This window comes from Sus scrofa, chromosome 2 (assembly GCF_000003025.6).
Source record: "Sus scrofa isolate TJ Tabasco breed Duroc chromosome 2, Sscrofa11.1, whole genome shotgun sequence".
NCBI classification, from domain to species: Eukaryota; Metazoa; Chordata; class Mammalia; order Artiodactyla; family Suidae; genus Sus; species Sus scrofa.
Window position 1 is genome coordinate 109,606,554 of NC_010444.4, and position 18,921 is coordinate 109,625,474.

An 18,921-nucleotide genomic window follows, 5' to 3' on the forward strand; every position below is an offset into this window, starting at 1 on the left:
CTTACTCCTGTGAGTCTTTGGAAAGCTCTGCCCAACTTTTTAAGCCCCATAGTCATCCTTATCATAGTATGGAATGTGTCCATAGACACATTTCATTAAAAAAATCCTTGAATACCGGAGCTCATTTCGCTCTCATCCCAGAAATATGTTCTGTAATTCCTATCTATGTTGTTATTTGACACATTTAAAAATTAATTTTTTTCTTGCTTTGTTAGTTGTTCATAGTTGAATGGTTAATCTGAATAAATAGTCAATACCAGAAGCAAAAATGTGATTTTTCTTTGCACTTTATTACCTTTGAGTTTATTTGTGTTCTGACACATTTGAGAAAGAGCTATGAATCAAACTGATTCTATAGTTAGAAAGGTACATGAAGAGATTTTTTAAAAAAGTACATCCTCCCAATTCTCTTTGCCAATAATTTTTAAGCCATACTATATTGAAAAATGCATAAATATCAGTTTAAGCTATTACATTCTTTGGTGACTTTCCTACATTGCATATGTCATACACCTCACATTTCATAATCAGAATAACTTTCTAAATAACATCTTTCAAACCCATGGTGTTTTGTACTATGACCTAGTCTCTACTTTTCTTTTTTTAACTCCTATTATATATATTCTTTATGTCAATTAAAATTAATTTATTATTTTATTTTTGAAAAAGACCTTGCACATTTTTTTTTCTGTCTTGCTTGAATGTTTTCTTCTTTCCAGACTCTACTGTTTCCAAACTATGTGCCAAAACTTCATTCATTTGTAATGTCCAGCTTAAATATTGCCACTCCATTAAGTCTGTCCTCATTTTAAAGTTTGGTCTTATCCCACCTTAAATGCTTTATTATTCATTGTACAAAATGCTTTTGAAATGTTGCTTCTCTCATTTATGTCTTCTTACATCTTTAATTTCAGATTTCTTGAAGGCAGAATTATCTGTTGTATTTGTATTCTATTTAAAAGGCAGTGTATTGAATGGTACAAGCTTTGTCAGAGACAATTATGGCATACTTATTTGAAAACAAAAGGATGATGCATACACATAATTAGATGGGATTTGAATGAAATTATTTCTTTCAAAATTAGATAAGGAAGCTTTCCCTACAAAGGTATGTGGTAATATTTATCAAGCTTAAACATAGCATATGTAATTAAAGTGAATATTTCACCTAAGGATAAACAATTTAGAACAGTATTTTATATTAAAAGTCAGTATGTTGTATATATACTAAAATTTATATGAAATTTAAAGATAAAGTGTGAGAAATCAAAAAGTATTGAAATTACTTTCATCTTTTTTGGGTAATTCATGAGTCTTTAAGGGAATCCTCATACTAACATACTATAGAAAGAAAATATTTGAAAATAACTGAATTAAGGAAAGCAATACAAGAGAGAGAAAAATTAAGAGCTCAAGGAATCTAGCAAACAGTAAACATTCAAAAAATACTTGGTAAGAGAGACACTAGAAAAATTCTGCATTTACAAATTCCAGCGTAAGAATAGAAGACTGAGGAATGTCAAACTAATGGTGAATTATATCTCAAAGAACTGGAAAGTTTTATAATTTTGTAACTTTAAAACTAGACTAATATATTTTGGTAGCAGTTAAGAGATCTATATATCACCATTATTTTTTTGAAATATTGTGATGTTATGTTTATAACATAATTCCCATGATTTTAAATAATATAATTTTATATGTACAAATTCTAAATGTATTAGTATAATTAAACATTTATTTAATTATAAAACCAGAAGGTTTTGAATTGTTTCACCCTAGCACAGCCATGCAAGAAATCCTGCAACCAGTAAACAAATTGTTTCACTTTACACAAGTCCTAAATTATTCTAGGTAAATAGTAAAACTGTACTTGTTTTTCACCCATGTTCTTCCTTATGGTTAGATGGTTTTTGAAATATTTTTTAATTGGTTGTGTCTTTTTCTCCATCATGAGACTAATTAATGAAAATTTTTCTAAATTTTTGTTTATTAGACATTATCAATCTCAAAACGTTTAGTAACCAGCACACACCTGCATAATCACACCAGTCCTGTAATTCTCCCTTCAACCTGCCATTGTATTTCCTCCCCTCAGCCTTCCTGCTTGCTTTGTTTTTAACATGCCTTTTTTAGCTTCTTTCATGGACCTCACAAATAGCAGGATTTCTCTTGAAAACCTATATTGACAGAAGAATTCCTCTCTTTGAATTATGAGAATCCATTTTTTGAACCTATTATGTATCAAGTATTGTGTACCAGTTGTAGGTGCTATAGTTTCAAACTATTCAGTCTCACCTTGGATCTCATTGATTACTTGGAGAATTAACTCTGCTTACTTATGTGGTATTTGTTTTACATATTTAAATTACATATACTATAAGTTTATGGTGAGAAATCATGTTTTAAATTAATTAGCACATAATACTTAAAAGGAAAATATTTATACATTTCAATTTAGTAAATATTAATTGATCATTTATTTGAGGGAGGATTTTTTGGGATATTATTAAGGCTCTGTTTCTGTGCTCCAGGACCCTAAGGTCTAGAGAAACTGGGGAAAGAGATTAGGCAAACATTGCATAAAAGTTCAACATAATTTTTCTGTTTACAGTGTATAACAAAATGGAGGGGGGCACAAGCAGGGACTTCTTATTTTATTTGGTATATTATGAAGATATTTAGAGGTAACTTTTAAGATTGAGTAAACTTTTAAGATGCAAAGATGTAGTTCAGTATTCTGGGCTAAAGAAACAGTACAGATAGTCATAGACAAGAAAGTAAGGCTGTGTTTGAGGAACAAGTTGTAGGTGGCAAAAGACATGAATAAAATCCCCAGGAGAGCTCTATAAATAATGAGAGATTAGACTGAAAATTTGAGTGAAAATTAAGAAGAGATCTGAACATGGAGAATACTGAATGTTATATTGAGAGGTTTTGCTTAGACTTTATAGACAAAAGAGAAATATGAAGATTCTAAACAAGGGACTGATGCTATTTTAGTAATGGTTTAAAAAGATTAGTTTCACAACTTTGGGTAAAATATATTCAGTAGGTTTTTAAATAATTCAAGTTAGAAATTATTGGAAACAAATGTTATATGTCATTGTGGGCAAAGGGTAATGAAAGCCTTAAATATGTTCTGGCTAATGCAAAGCAAAGATGAATGTCAGCAGATATTTCAATTATTTAATGACTAAAACATGGCAACTGATATGTGGATGAAGCAAAGGGAGAAATCAAAATTTGTAAGACTTGCTTAATGGAAGATTTTTGATATCATTGAGTCAAGGAGAAAAGACAGGGGAAAATGGTCACATAATAGTGTATGATGAGAACACATAGATCACTGAGGTTCTCAACATTTCCCGCACATTTGAATCATCTGGGGCACTTTAAAAACTGATGACTACAATTACATTTTTTTCCCCACCCTTTGTTCTGTTGCAACATGAGTATCTAGACAAATGTAATTGTAATGTATACATGTAAGGATAACTTGATCCCCTTGCTGTACAGTGGGAAAAAAAAAATAATAATAAAAAAACTGATGGCTAAATTGCGCCCTTTGAGATTTTGATGTAGTAAGTTTTAAGTATATCATGGGTACAGGAATTTTAAAAAACTCCATTGGAAACTCCAAGATTAAGCTACAGAAGCTTTGATCTAGATTCTAGCTACCTAACAGTTCAGTCCATAAATCTGCAACATCCACACTACCTGGGAATGTATAGAAATCCAGATTTTTAGTCCCAATCATAGAACACCTGAGGTGGAACCTGCAGGTTAAATACTTTTCAATGTGAGTTGTATGCCTATAAATTTTTGTAGTGTTTGAACATGCTGGAATCATCTGAGTTGCTTTTAAAACTAGCCAATTGTAGATCCCACCCCCAGAAATTCTGATTTAATTAATACAGGTACAGGTATTATTTTGAAAGTTCCCCAGAAAATACAGACATGACCTGTTTGAGAGCTATAGCTACAAAGTATTTTACCTGTACATCCAAGAGTCAAATTCCCTAGGGAGTTTTTTCTCTTGTTGATTTCTTGTAACAGCATTAAAATGTAACTAGAAGGAGAATGAGAAATGTTTCCATTCTCTAAATGTATTGCAAGATAGAAGGTTGGTTAATGAGAATCTACAGAAATATTCTATGTGACTAGAATTTTAGATTTGTTTGAAACAATTTGGAGTAAGATTGAAGAGTAAAAGTGAGCAAAAATGTTTCCCAGAAAGCAGTTTAAATATCTGTTATCATCAACGCACAATAATCTATATGGAGTTAAGGTAAACTTTTTAGACATCTCTGATTTTTTCTTTCTGAACTGGTACAGATAGCTACCCTGTTTTGAGGGACTTTATAATGACAGCCACTGTGAATTGTTGCCACCCTCAATTTGCAAGGGCAGAGTTTCAAGCTAGAATAATTGCCTATTCCACTCCAGAGATGGGATGCTGACTGCTTCATTACCAGCTGGATGAACCAGGGCATGAGCAATTTCAGACAATGTGAACCATGCTCCTTTATACTACCCATGGGTGCTAGTTCCCTAATCTGCTTATTCACTCCCCCCCAACGCATACACCCCCTAGTGACAATAGATATGTTTTGCTTGCTGAAAAGTGATCTTGATGGGACTAAAAACAGTTGTGCAAATGCACCTGTGCCCTGCTCTCACATAATTCTGCAAAGTGAATCACCAGCCATGTTGGAATATGCAGATAGACTCACATTGTGAAATCAATGATTTGTTTTTTTCTAATTTTTTTCCATCCAACTTTAATCCCATTTCTAAGGCAAAGGGAATTATTATTATGTAAGCGATTATTAGATTACATGGTTGTATTGGCATACATCAACACAATAAATGTAACTAGAAAGGTTTAATTCACAATTTAGAACATTTATTTGATTACATGAAGTTATATAGAAAAGCCTGTAAACTTTGGGAAAGAACTTTTCATAGCTGATGTAAACTATTTTGAGAATCATTTTAAGGCATAACATTTTTTGTTTTTGCACAATTTATTTATAATATGCTGCATATACTACCTAAATAAACTTCATTTAAAAACAATAATAGTTTTGCATTTTGAGTTAGAGGAAATGTTGCTTGCACCACAAGCCAGTGCCAAATTTGTATTAATGACTTATCAACTACAACTTTTTTTTTTTTTAGGGCTGCACTTGCAGCATGTGGAATTTCCCAGGCTAGGGGGTCAAATCAGAGCTCCAGCTGCTGGCCTGCAGCACAGCCACCACAATGCTGAATCCAAGCTGTGTCTGTGACCTACACCACAACTTTAATCCAAAACCAGGCACATACAACTTCAGAAGTAGTGTCTGGTACAATAGAAATCATGGTGAAAATATTGGTAAGAACAGAAATAAAGTTAGTGTGCCCAATTTATTTGTTCTTTTGTTAATTTTGAATTTCTTGATAATCACTGATTTTTACATACCTATCTCTGTATCTGTCTTTCTCTGATACTTGCAAAAATATATAGGTACATAAAACATGAGAGTAAAGTAAAACAAATAGTTTTAAAAAATTACGTGCCTACCACCAAAGCTGGAAATACAACATTCTCAATTACTCTGAAATCTCCTGTATAAATTCCTCATCATTCATCCTTCTCCCACTCATATATAAAGTATGATTTCACTTATATCTGGAATCTAATATATGGCACAAATGAACCTTTCCACAGAAAAGAAAATCATGGACATGGAGAATAGACTTGTGGTTGCCAAGAGGGAGGGGGAGGGACTGGGAATTTGGGGTTAATAGATGCAAAGTATTGCCTTTGGAATGGATAAGCATTGGGATCTTGCTGTATAGCACTGGGAACTATGTGCGGTCACTTGTGATGAAGCATGATAATGTGAGAAAAAAAGAATGTATACATGTATGGGTGACTGGGTCACCTTGTTGTGCAGTAGAAAATTGACAGAACACTCTAAAACAGCTATAATGGAAAAATAAAAATCATTATAAAAATAAATAAGTTTCTTGAATTTCTTATAAAATTATTAATGGGCATATTGATAATTCACATAACATGCAATTCGCCCTTTTAAGGTCAACAGTTCAGTGGCTTTTAGTACAACCATAGACATGCTCACCTATCACCACCATCAAATTTAGAACTTTTTTGTCACTCCAAAAACAAACTCTGTATCAATTAACAGCTACTCCCTATTTCACCACCCTAGCCCCAGCCCTAGATAACCACTCATCTGCTTCCAGTTTTTACAGATTTTTTCTGTTCTGGATATGTCAATAAATAGAGTCATAGACTGTGTGATCTCTGTTACTGGCTTTTTTCACTTAGTATAATGTTTAAAATTTTCATCCATATTGAAAAATGTATCAATACTTTATTTACTTTTATGACTGAATATATTCCATTACGTGGGTTTAGCACATTTTGTTTATTCATTTTCAGCTGGTAGACATTTAGATTATTTCTATCTTTTAGCTATTATAAATAATGCTGCCATAAACATTCATGTAGAAATTTCTGTGTGGGCATATGTTTTCATTTTTCTTGGATATGTACCTAGGAGTGGAGTTGTTGTATGAAATGGTCACAGCCAGACTGTTTTCCAAAGTGGCTGCACCATTTTACATTCCTGACAATAGTGTAAGAGGGTTCAAATTTCTCCATATCCTCAGCAACACTTGATATTCTGTGATTTTTTGATTCTTACCATCCCAATGAGTGTGAAGCTCTGTCTCCTTGTGGTTTTGATTTGTATTTCCACAGTGACTAATGATGTTGATCTTTTTTAAATATTTACTGGCCATTTATATTTCTTTGAAGAAATGTTTCTTCACCTCCTTTGCCCATTTTAAATTGAATTAGGTGACTTTTTAATATCAAGTTATAAGAGCTTTATACATTCTGGCTAAAAATCCTTTGTCAGATTCATGACTTGCAAATGTATTCTTTCAACCTGTGGGTTATCTTTACAGTTTCTTCATGGTATCTACTGCTTGTTAGTGTTATTTTCTTTTCTTTTTTATTTGTTTAGTAATTGGCTGGATTATTTTATTGAAGCCTATAATCACCCCATAGGGAGGCTCAGCCTTGGTTATGCCCACAATCATCCTAGGCAGGCAGTGGTTTTGGTAGAGCTCTCTTCCTTTCCTACCCAACCACACCCATATTGCTAGCACCACCAATTGGCTTAGTGGATTTCAACAGTGCTCTAGAGTATAACCTGCTCTGTAGACTATTCCAATAAAATCATAGGTCTTTTGAAGGAATAGTGTCTGAGGTTAGTATTTGATATTTGTTTTCATCCAAGCTGAGTTCCTCTTAGCTGACTTATTCTCCAGTTCTTTCATACAAACTTCAGGCATACCATTTAACCTGCATCTTGAAACACCTTTGAATTGCCTTTAACCACGACTTCCAGCTTTTTTGAGTGTGTATCTAGGCTTGAATTCCTCCTTGTTTTGCTGCAAATGACAATGGTTCCTGAAGCCAAAAACCCAAAATGTTTTATTTAGAGCTGTGTTTCACTGGAAGGTCTAGAGGACAATGTGTTTCCTCTTCTTTTCCAGCTTCTAGGGGAGCATCCTTTGGTTTATGGTCTCTCCCTCTACCTTCAAATCTGTTGATGTAGTATCTTCTCTGATGCTGCTTCCCTTTGCTTCCTTCACATGACTTTTTCTCTGTGTCATACCATCTATTTCATTCTTGTCAGGACACTTGTGATTGCATTTAGATTCCACCCAGATAATCCAGATATTTCCCCTATTTAAATGTCTAAATATTCTTAAACACATCTGCAAAAATCACATTTTACCATAGGAGTTAACATTTCCAGGTTCCAGAGATTAAGTCATGGATATGTTTTGGAGAGGCCATTATTTAGCCTATTGTAGTAAGTATGCTTCCATCCAGTGTCCAAGACTTTCTTAGAAAGGAGCAGAGAAAATGGTCTCTTTGCCCTGTAGATGGAGGAAATCCTATTTCTCCATCTGTTGTCTATAGAGTCAACCTCCAACTCATGTGGGGCATATTTTCCATCTGGTTCTCATTTCATTTCTCTGTTGGGTTGCTGGGCATGGGGGATTAACTCTGTAGTGTTGTGTTGGATGTTAGTATTGCTATCTGATCCAAAAACCTCACTTGCATAAGCTTCAGAATCACATTATTTGTCTTGATATAAATGCATACATAATCTATATGCAGGAAAGAAAAAGATAAAATGTGGTTAGAACTGTTCTTGGTTGTTTTGATTTTTGCTTTTTTAGGACCACACCTACAACATATGGAAGTTCCCAGGCTAGGGGTCAAATTAGAGCTGTAATTGCCAGTTTGAACCATAGCCACAGCAATGTAGGATTAGAGCCTCTTCTGTGACCTACACCACAGCTCATGGCAATGCCAGACCCTTAACCCACTGAACAAGGCTAGGTATTGAACCTGCATCCTTATGTATCTTTGTGAGGTTTGTTTCCACTGAGCCACAAGAGGAACTCACAGAACTGTTGATAAAGTATTTTAAAAGTTTTCTATGAAACATTTATGCCTCTTTGGGTTGGACTTTGTTTCATAGGCTTGATGCTCTGTCAGTCCTCAAATATTGGCTAAGAGTATTTCTGTTATGCAGTGGATAAAAAGAAAGAAAAATAGTAAGCATGAGATCTCTGTATTAAGTATTCATTTTTCGTAATTTCTAAACCCACTAGTATTTTCTATGTATATGAACATGGCTTTTGTATGTATGTATGTGTGCATATGTGTGTGTGTGTATATATATATATATATATTAGATGATATACATTTTGTATATGACATCTTGTATAAGATATTGCTATATTATATATAACATAATAGATAAAACATATCTTCTAAGAAATAAGCAGAGACACAAATCATTATTTTTATGAAATTAGGGAATCTTGACATTATAAGTTTCAGCACCTTAAAATTTATATTACCCGAGTTTATTTTTCCATTAGTGTTTTAGAATCATTTTTATTCCTACAGGACATCTTTCAACATGTTTAGGAAAACTCTCATAAGATGACTCAGGCCACACATCTTTCCGCTAGGGAGTATGTGATATCCATTTGTACCATCCCTTTTAGGAACATATGTTCAGAAATAACAAATCATTAATATGTCTTTTTATTCTTTAATAAGTAAGTGGCTTTAAATCTGAAGGCAGAAAGTTATCCATATGAAGTATTGAATAATTCCAAAAAAATTTACAAATAGGCCTTATGTTTGAAAACACACAAATATAGGTAGGCTGATCTATTTTCTAGGCTAAGAATTTACATGTTTTTGCTTCCAAATTTAGCGTATAATATTTTGATTCTAAGAATATCCTTTAACATTTGAAGCTGGTGATTTTTTTATTTTTTGTAAAATCTTATAATACCTCATCGTGGTAGAAATCTTTAGGGGAAAAATCATATGAAATTGGGAAAAAAAAGCTGAAACTAATAAAATAAGATAAAAACTAAAGTACTATTTTAGCCCTCAAAATGATCCACCTTGTGTGCAGAAGAGAGTATGTAATTAAAGTGATGTCAGGCAAGCGTTACACCTAAATCATTCTCTGAACAGAGAATTTTAGAATTACTTCAAATTTGGCTATATTTTATTTTTATTTGTGATTTTTGTAAAATCCTTTAAATCAAATAAATAAGTTATCAGCTATATATGACAATCATTTGGAATTGACATTAACAATAAATGATTTTCATTGCCTACTTGGCAAGAATTGTATGATATTTCCAAAAGAATGGTTGCCATGTAAAAAGTTTGATGATGGAGTTCCCGTCGTGGCACAGTGGTTAACGAATCCGACTAGGAACCATGAGGTTGCGGGTTCGGTCCCTGCCCTTGCTCAGTGGGTTAACGATCCGGCGTTGCTGTGAGCTGTGGTGTAGGTTACAGACACGGCTCGGATCCCATGTTGCTGTGGCTCTGGCGTAGGCTGTGGCTACAGCTCTGATTCAACCCTAGCCTGGAACCTCCATATGCCGGAGCGCCAAGAATAGCAACAACAACAACAACAGCAACAAAAGACAAAGACAAAAAAAAAAAAAAAAAAAAAAGTTTGATGATGACTCTCATGGCCAAGCCCTTTAGTCCACCACAGTAGTTCCATGGTTCCTAGCCCTTTCAAAATTGTGGGGCCCTTTTAATGATTCCCATGTAGTGTAAGTTAATTGTTTAGTCATAAACATTAATTGATAAGAAAAGCACATGACAGCAAGTGTTATCAATTTAGTAATACTTTAATTTGCACCAGGGGAGCAAAGTAAATAAATAAAAAGTTTTATGACAAACTTTTATATGACTGTAGGAATATGCTATAAATTTGAGGGGTTTTTTCATCCTGTAATATTTTATGCATATTTTTTAGGTTCTCTCTATGTTGTTTTCTTTTTTCTTTTTTCCTTTTTTTGTTGTAGAACTGTTAAATGACATAGAATTCTCCAGTTTATGATGTAGAGTTTACACATGGTATCTGATAAATAAATTTGGAAGAATCTGAATTTTTTAAAAAACTGCATAGCAGTAAAATAGCATAATTTCTTAATAGAATCCTAGGTAGGATAGTAATCACCAAGAGTATTCAATATAATAAAGCTAGCAATTTATGGGTTAATGTTTAGACCTCATAATTAAAATTATGAATTTTGTAGGAATTTAAAATTTAGTAGATATAGAAACTTTCATGAGCTGTATGTGAATAAAAGTTGGTGTTTATAATGAATCAGTGAATGACATCCTAATGAGTTATTATCAATCATTATCAATCATGCCCTGTAATACTCTGTCAAAATTGGCTTAATCATGGTAAATAAATTCCAAGTTTCTATTTATCTTTCTATAATGCAGACATTAAACTCTAAAGAAGTTTTCTTCCAAACATACACATATGGCATTTTGTCCCTTAATTCAATTTAATCTTCATTTTTAGAGCAGATAAATAGTGGGGTAAGTAGGACTCACAGGAAGGGAAGTGATGTTATAGGGCACATGCCTTGTTTGCATATGATTCATGGTCCTACCTTTTCAGAGCTCTTTCACTTCATCCTTAAAATAACTTTATTCAGTTAGTATTTGTATATCACTTTTGTAAAAGAACATGAAAATTCAGAGAGCTTTAACAGTTTTCTGAAAATTAGAGAATATGATTAAGCCAGAACTAAAGCTGGGGTATGTTCAATCATAAAGTCCAAACTCTTTCTTCTGACTTTTCCCATTAGACCTAAGAAATTGGAATCATGCTCTTCAAATTTGATCAAGAAATCAAGGATGCTTTCATGTTTCAGGATAGACTGGGTTTTACTGTGTGAAAACATTATACAGTAATCATACTGATTTGACCTATTAGCTCATGAGACTCCAAAATATGTTGCCTGAAAGATGAGTTCTCTATATTTACAAAGAGATCCAGACTTAAAGCTTCCTTCCTACATAATCTTCCATGATCACCACAGAAGTGGGAAGAGGTGTGATAAAATGTTCACTGATTCTTAGAACTTTAGTTAGGAATAATACATGCCATTTTTTCACATTTCATTGGCTGACGAAAGTCATGTATAATTTCACAGGGGTTAATAAAGTCTAATCGTACCCAATTCCTGAAGAGGGGAGAATAAAACTATTTGGTGTGATCATAAATGACCACTTTTATCTTATAGACAGCAAATATTTTCAACTGACCTTTCCATAGGCAAAATACACTCATTTTTGTGAGACAGAGCCAAAATATCCCATTCATTCACAGCTTCATCTCAATATTTAGTATCTTTGTATGATACACAGTAGCCCCAATGTCAGGTTTGATGTAGATCCCCTTGATAGGAAGTCTTGTGAACTTAAAAAGAAAGTTCTTTGCCCCCTCCCAACCCCTGTCTAAATAATGGTAGCAGAACATGATAAACCAGACTGAATAGTCTTTTTTTTTTTTTTTTTTTGTCTTTTTGCTATTTCTTGGGCTGCTACCGCGGCATATGGAGGTTCCCAGGCTAGGGGTTGAATCAGAGCTGTAGCCACAGGCCTACGGCAGAGCCACAGCCACAGAGCCACAGCCACAGCAACGCGGGATTCGAGCCGTGTCTGCAACCTACACCACTGCTCACGGCAATGCCGGATCGTTAACCCACTAAGAGGGGCAGGGACCGAACCCGCAACCTCATGGTTCCTAGTCGGATTCATTAACCACTGTGCCACGATGGGAACTCCCAGACTGAATAGTCTTATTTTGAAGGGAGAGAATGGGAAACACTGGCAGTCACTGGTCCTACAATTGTGAAATCCTGCTTGACAGAGATTATGGGAACCCCTATATTGAGGAAAAGGAAAGTACCTTAAGTGGGACTGAATTTTTCTCCATTCTAGGGATATCCAGTCTCTTTACTGTGATCTCTGGGGATTTTGTTTTGATTTTTCCTTTTATTATCTTTTTGGGCCACATGTGAATTGGGCACTGGAAAACAGACCCTCCTTGGGTCTTTCTGAGCTTGATTCCTACCTGTATAAACTTGGTACCTAAGGATCATTTTCATATTCAAAGAATCATAGACTTTTTGAGTCTAAACTCATTCTTTAGAAATTTAACTCTCTTAAAATATAGTATGCTTGAGGGGTTCCCTGGTGGCTCAGTGGGTTAAGGATCTGGTGTTGTGGCACTGGTTACAGCTGTGGGGAGGTTTTAATCCCTGTCTGGGGAAATTCTGCATGCCACAGGCATATCCGCCCCCCCCCCATATCCATTTAATTTTAGTCAGTTCAATGAAGAATAGTAATAATGAGCATTCTCAAATTTGTCTAGCCTACATTTTTCACATTTAACCACTTATTTGCAGTTACCTCAGGTTAATACTTTTCTTGGAGAGTATTTATCTTCTTTTTTCTGAGCTTTTTGTCAGTTGAAATGATAAGTAGCATAACCTTAGTAGTGTTTTAAGACACTTTTATTCATTCACATGTTTTAATGGAGAGTCTTGTATTAGAAAAATAGATTCATTAACTCTAAAACTTAGTGGATTAAAACCATACACATTTGCTTTACTGCCTCACAATTTCTTTGTGTCAGGAATCTGGTTTAGTTGGTCCCTTGTGTCAGGGTCTTTTATAAAAACTGAAATCAAGTTGTCAGCCAGTGGTGAAGTCTCATCTGACTACTTGACCGGGGAAATAATCCACTTCTACATTCATTTGCATGGTTTCTGAAAGGATTCAGCTTCTTAAGGGCTGTTTGACTACAGGCCCCATTTCTCTGCAGACTCTTGGCTAGAGGATATCCTCATCTCCTTATGGGCATTTCAAACAGGGTACTTTGCCTTATAAAGCCTGGAAGATGGTAGTTACTATTTTATGTAATCTAACCTTTTGAGTAACACCTCATCACCTTTTCAGTTGTTTAGATACAAATCACAGGCACTGTCCAGACACAAGGGAAGGGGATTACATAAGGTGTAAGTACCAAGAGACAGAAATTATTTGTCTTTATCTTACAACCTGTCTGCCTCAGATAGTGTAGATAAACACAGACTTGATTTGATCTTTAGGAAAGCTTGTGATTTTACTTTGACTTTACCTTTTGTCTTCCTTAGGACTTCTCAGTTTAATCTTTTAACTGGTTAGGGTTTAGAATGAATTGCCTCTTTCAAAACTATAATTTCTTGTTTTTCAGGACTCAATTGTTGCCTTCCACTGCTTCTTACAAACCAGCCAATTTGTTTTTTTGATCATTATTACTGGTGTAATATCTTATCATTTCAGCTACCTGCAGCCAACATGTCTGCCTTCAATCTCTTCCCTAATGCAGCTGACCCATAGTAGTTCAGAGCCAGGAGACAGGAGGTGGGATGACATCAGCTGTCTTTGTTCCTGGCTCCAAATCTAGCCATCTCCTCTGCTATTCCCACACTTGGATGATAAGGATATTTCACCAGTACCCTGGATAAACAATGAAAATCTTATTTAATTTCAGATTTGCTTAACTTCTCTGAGGAAGAGTTGTCTCCCACCCTTGTCTTTTGAAGCCAATCCTGGGAGTAGAAGTGGTAGAGAAACCCATCATTAAACGCTATATGAGGACCATGTTTCTCTTTGGTTCTCCCTTCTCATTCAGAGGCAGGAAGGCCTTCCCTGTAAAACTGACTGTTTTATTTCTTTCTATTTTTCCATATATATAGATTTTTTGGCATTAACGTTCACATTTGAGTTTCAAAAACCCTTTCTTTTATTTAATTCAAAAGTGTATTTTGATCCTCAAAAGCTGAGAACTCCAGTTTGTTTTTATTCTGCTCTGTTATCTTTTCCTTAGACTAGGTGGGATAAACAACAAGAAGACAAAAAAATTACAAGTACTGTGTAAGTTTACAATAAAACATAAATTGAAAGTATTATCTCAAATATGTTCTCTTTTATTTATATTTCTTTTCTTTATTTCTTTGCTTTCTCTTGCTTCAAAGATAGTTTTATGCTTCTAAATTTTTTAGTGTTTTGGGAATTGTAAGTTTCATTTTGAATTCTACTAGTTTTTCAAAATTTTTTAAATTCTTTTTCCTCTTAAATTTTACCCTCCCACTAACAGCATTGGAGATTTTTTTTTTTTTTTTTTTTTTTTTGGTATTTATCTCATTCTTCCTATTTAATTTACTTACTTTTCATCCACTCCTTTTTTGCTTTATTAAGTTGAAAACTTTGATACATGAAGACTGTAATTTATTACAATCCTTAGAATATAATATAATCTTGAGTATTTTCTTCTGCGTGTCACAATAGGTCATCTTTTGAAATGTGCTCCTCCTTTGATAGTCCTCATATTATTTTGATGATTAGTTTTTCAGTGTTGTCTTGATTCCATGTTGTTTTTTCCCCCTGGCCCTCATGATTCAATATGATATAATACTAGGCCAAGTATTTGACAAAGGTAAGAGTGAGTAGATTGCCTTTGGCCTTACTATTGATGTCTTGGTGTATATTTGGAAAGCAAATCGATGTGCTCCAGTCCGAGGCAAGTGTAGTTTTTAAACAGACTTTTTTCTTAGACCTTTTATCTGTTCTCCACCTCATACCTTGCACTGAGTTATAGAGTAACATGAAAAATTAGAACTTCTACCTTTTTCTTATATTATTGTGGATTTGTATGAAGAAATTCACTCCCAGAAAGTAAAGTGTGATGACTAACACTCTACCACTATTAATTACATGACGTTATAATCTGTAATTTAATTTTATGTTTTGAGGAAAATGATGTGTGTATATGTGTGAGGATTAGCACATGCATGTGTTGGGGGTATAGCTTGGAATGGAAATATGGAATAGCTGCCTGCCAAGGGAGGAGAACTGCTGACTACATTTTTGATTTATGTAGTTCTTTTTTTTTTTTTTTTTTTTTTTTTTTTTTTTTTTTTTTGATTTATGTAGTTCTTGAATCAGAGAACAGGTAAGGGTTGAAGGCATGTCTTACAATTTTTTTTTTTAGATAAGCTAGTTTAGTTCTGTTGACTGAGGATATCATGGATTCATGGACTTTAAGTTTGAGTAGTTTTGTTGTTGTTTTTCCTCTAATAAAACTTAATAAACCTTAACAGTTTTTTCAGTTCCTCCAAAATTGTGGCTTGTCTGTCAGCATTAAATTTTATGTCATTGTTGACAGAACACTGGAAGCCAGCTATAATGGAAAAAAAATAAAAATCATTATATAAAAATACAAAATAAAAAATTAAAAAATAAATTTAAAATTTAAAAAAATTTCATGTCATTGATGTTTTTAATCCCTTATTTATATCTTGATTATTTTGTGAGAAATTGGAAGAGTCTAATAGTCAAAAGCTGCTGACTTGAAAGCCATTAAGTATCCTTTCACATTTTTGTTATCATATGATTAAATTATACTATATTACTTCTCCTCTGACAATATTCATATAAAAAGTCCATATTGAGGTGTTCCCATCGTGCCTCAGCGGTTAACAAAACTGACTAGCGTCGATGAGGACAGAGGTTTCATCCCTGGCCTTGCTCAGTGGGTTAAGGATCCGGAGTTGCCATGAGGTATGGTGTAGGTCATAGATGTGGCTCGAATCCAGCATTGGTGGTGCTCTGGCATAGGTCAGTGGCTACAGCTTGGATTGGATCCCTAGCCTGGGAACCTCCATATGCTGCAGGTGCAGCCCTAAAAAGACAAATAAAACTTCTATATTGATAAAAGTATATATTATTCATCTGAAACATGCATCCTGGAAAGAATTGAAGGGAAAAAAAAGAGTCATGTAGTAATGGGGCTATTGCCACTTAAGATGCTCAAATCAATCTAAGACACCTACAGTTAACTTTTGTCTCCTATTGGGTTTTGGTTCAAATGCCAATTATAGTGTGCATAGGGAAGGAAACGAGGAAAGGTGTTGTGATCAATACTGAAGTAAGTTATGTCAGTTCAGTTGAAATGTGAATGTCAATTCAATTGAAATGTGAATGATGCTGCAACATTAATTGTATTATGTTCTCTATAAAGTAAAAATATTAGTAAAATTATGTATTGTATCAAAGGGTAGCTTTCAGAAATATTTCTCTGCTATATTCTTAAAGTTTTAAGAATGTATCTGAATAATACCCAGTGCCCAATAAATTATAAAGATAAATAAGCTTGGGAAAAAGTAACTGAATTCAGAACCTGTCTGACTCTAGATATTCTGATTTCATACTGCTGCCATGTCCTTTAGCACACTACAATATTTCTACAATTGTTGCAGAAATGACTCTCCTTTTTTCTTAGTTTTCAATCTAAAACTAACAAGTAATTAGTAGCTAGAATAAAAAATCCCTGAAACATGTGTTTAAAGTTTCAAGTCATATATACATCAGAAATTAAAACATACAGAGACTGTCTCTGACTTATTTAAGAAATATGATCTGTTGCCTACCTATCATTATAAAGATGTTCTTTTCAAATGAGATCGTTTGGAAATATATATAGTGCTACATTTTTCTTTTCAAAAGCTTTATTCAGTAATTAATATTTTAAGAAAAATATCGCTGAAGGAATACAGCCATATCTGAATACCATTTCTTAAAGCAGCCTTACTACAGTGCCAGATAGAGAGAGATAACATATATTGCATTTTAGTGATGTCATGCTAACACCGCAGGATGTTTCACAATAATGTAAAACTTGCCCTACTTGGGGGCAGTAATAAATAACAAAAAAAGTGAGAGTAATGACATTTAGAAAAGAAACTTATATAGGAAACTTTTATAAATTTATATTTCAAATTAAATGACAAATTATAATATGTGTTAGATAAAATTTATATTTAAGTTTTAATTTAAGGGTGAGTTAGGGATTATTTAAAGAAGCACTACAGAATCTTTAGATACCACCACCAGTAAGTTTGTTGTGATAAAAAGGAATATTTATTCCTCATATGTTATTGTAGTTAACATAGTAAACTGCATTATTTTGTGGCAGAAGTAATTATTGTAATGGTCTCTAAGAGGCTCAAAAGTGAACACTGTGTCAAAGTAATTTTTATGTTTTCATTCATTCAAATATAAATTAATATTTGCTATTTATGATTGGCCCATTTTTAAAACAGCTATATACTTCTGTATTTAGCTTGAATTTAATGTTTGCAATAAAACATGATCTTGTAGTGGAAGTTGACAATAAATATCCTCTGTAGCCAACTAGATTTTGACACACAATTAAGGAGAGTCTCACAGTGTAATTTTCACATAGATCAATAACATTAGATTCTCAGCACAGTTCTTTCTCTGCTGATATAAATGAAGGCCTCATTTTAAATTAGTTCAGCTAAAATGGGATTATTCAAGTAATGTTAGATAAAATATCTTTCCTTAGCCAATGCTGAGGACTTCACATGAGAAAAGATAAATATTTCAGTAGTAATTTCATCATAGATTTTTGGAAAATTATTAAAGTTATGTATGTCACAGATGGTTTGTTGTACACAAAAAGGATAATTTTATAACACATAAACAGGTTTATTATTGGAGGTTGTTCATTGATAAGAATCTGGCTAATGCATAGAAATTCAGCTTTTTTTTTTTCATCATAAAATTCATCTGTATTTCAAAAATATATCTGGAGACAAGGCCAGAGGAAAGGATAGAACAGTGTCTATACTAATAAGAGCTTCTACTTTTAAATTTTTATGTCTCCACATTGGCACCAAATTCTAATCTTCTGTATCATATTCTATCTATCTAAATTACACTTTTTTATTCAGAATCTACTGCATCTCCCTCTATTCATCTAAGAGGTTCAGAGGGAAAAAAGTGACAGTTTGGTCACAGAATGGAGTCCTTTCAGTTAGATCATGTATCAGGAACATGGTGTTATTAGAGAAAAATATGTATCATACTAAAAATAAACCCATCATTGAGCAGTCCCAGGAGATTAAGACCTAACCAGCTGGGATTTAAATCAAATAGTTGACTCTAGAATTCACATCCTTCACCACCATGCTGTACAACCTCTCTGGATGACTTCTTATGTCTGCTGAGGCCTTTTATGATGGTATACTTTGCACTTTATTGATTAATACTATAAAACTGAACCTACATTCACATTTTTAGTTGCATGCAAGAGAACCTTTATTTTAATAGGCTGTGCAAAAATTCTAAGTGAATATTTCAAATTCTGGCTGTCAAGGCATAGGAAATGCTTATTTGTTTGAGTGAAAGGTCTTTCTTGTTAAGACTATGTAATTTGTAAAATCAGTTTATTTTTTTTCTTTCTTCTGAATCTTTTCATGTGTCAGCTGTAATGCCATTTGAATCAAAGACATTTGATTACCATCTATGTTCCTATGTTCTTCTCTTAAACTGAATGGCAAGCTTTGTGTAAGATTGGCAGCCTTGCAGAATGGACTGTTTCGACATTGGCAAAATATTGC

General features: G+C 33.6%; 1 long non-coding RNA gene across 2 annotated transcripts in view; it reads left to right on the forward strand.

The window, feature by feature from the left end:
- Positions 1–18,921, forward strand: part of LOC110259432 — a 267,309-nt gene that overhangs the window by 88,280 nt on the left and 160,108 nt on the right. The gene's annotated exons all lie outside the window — the stretch shown is intronic.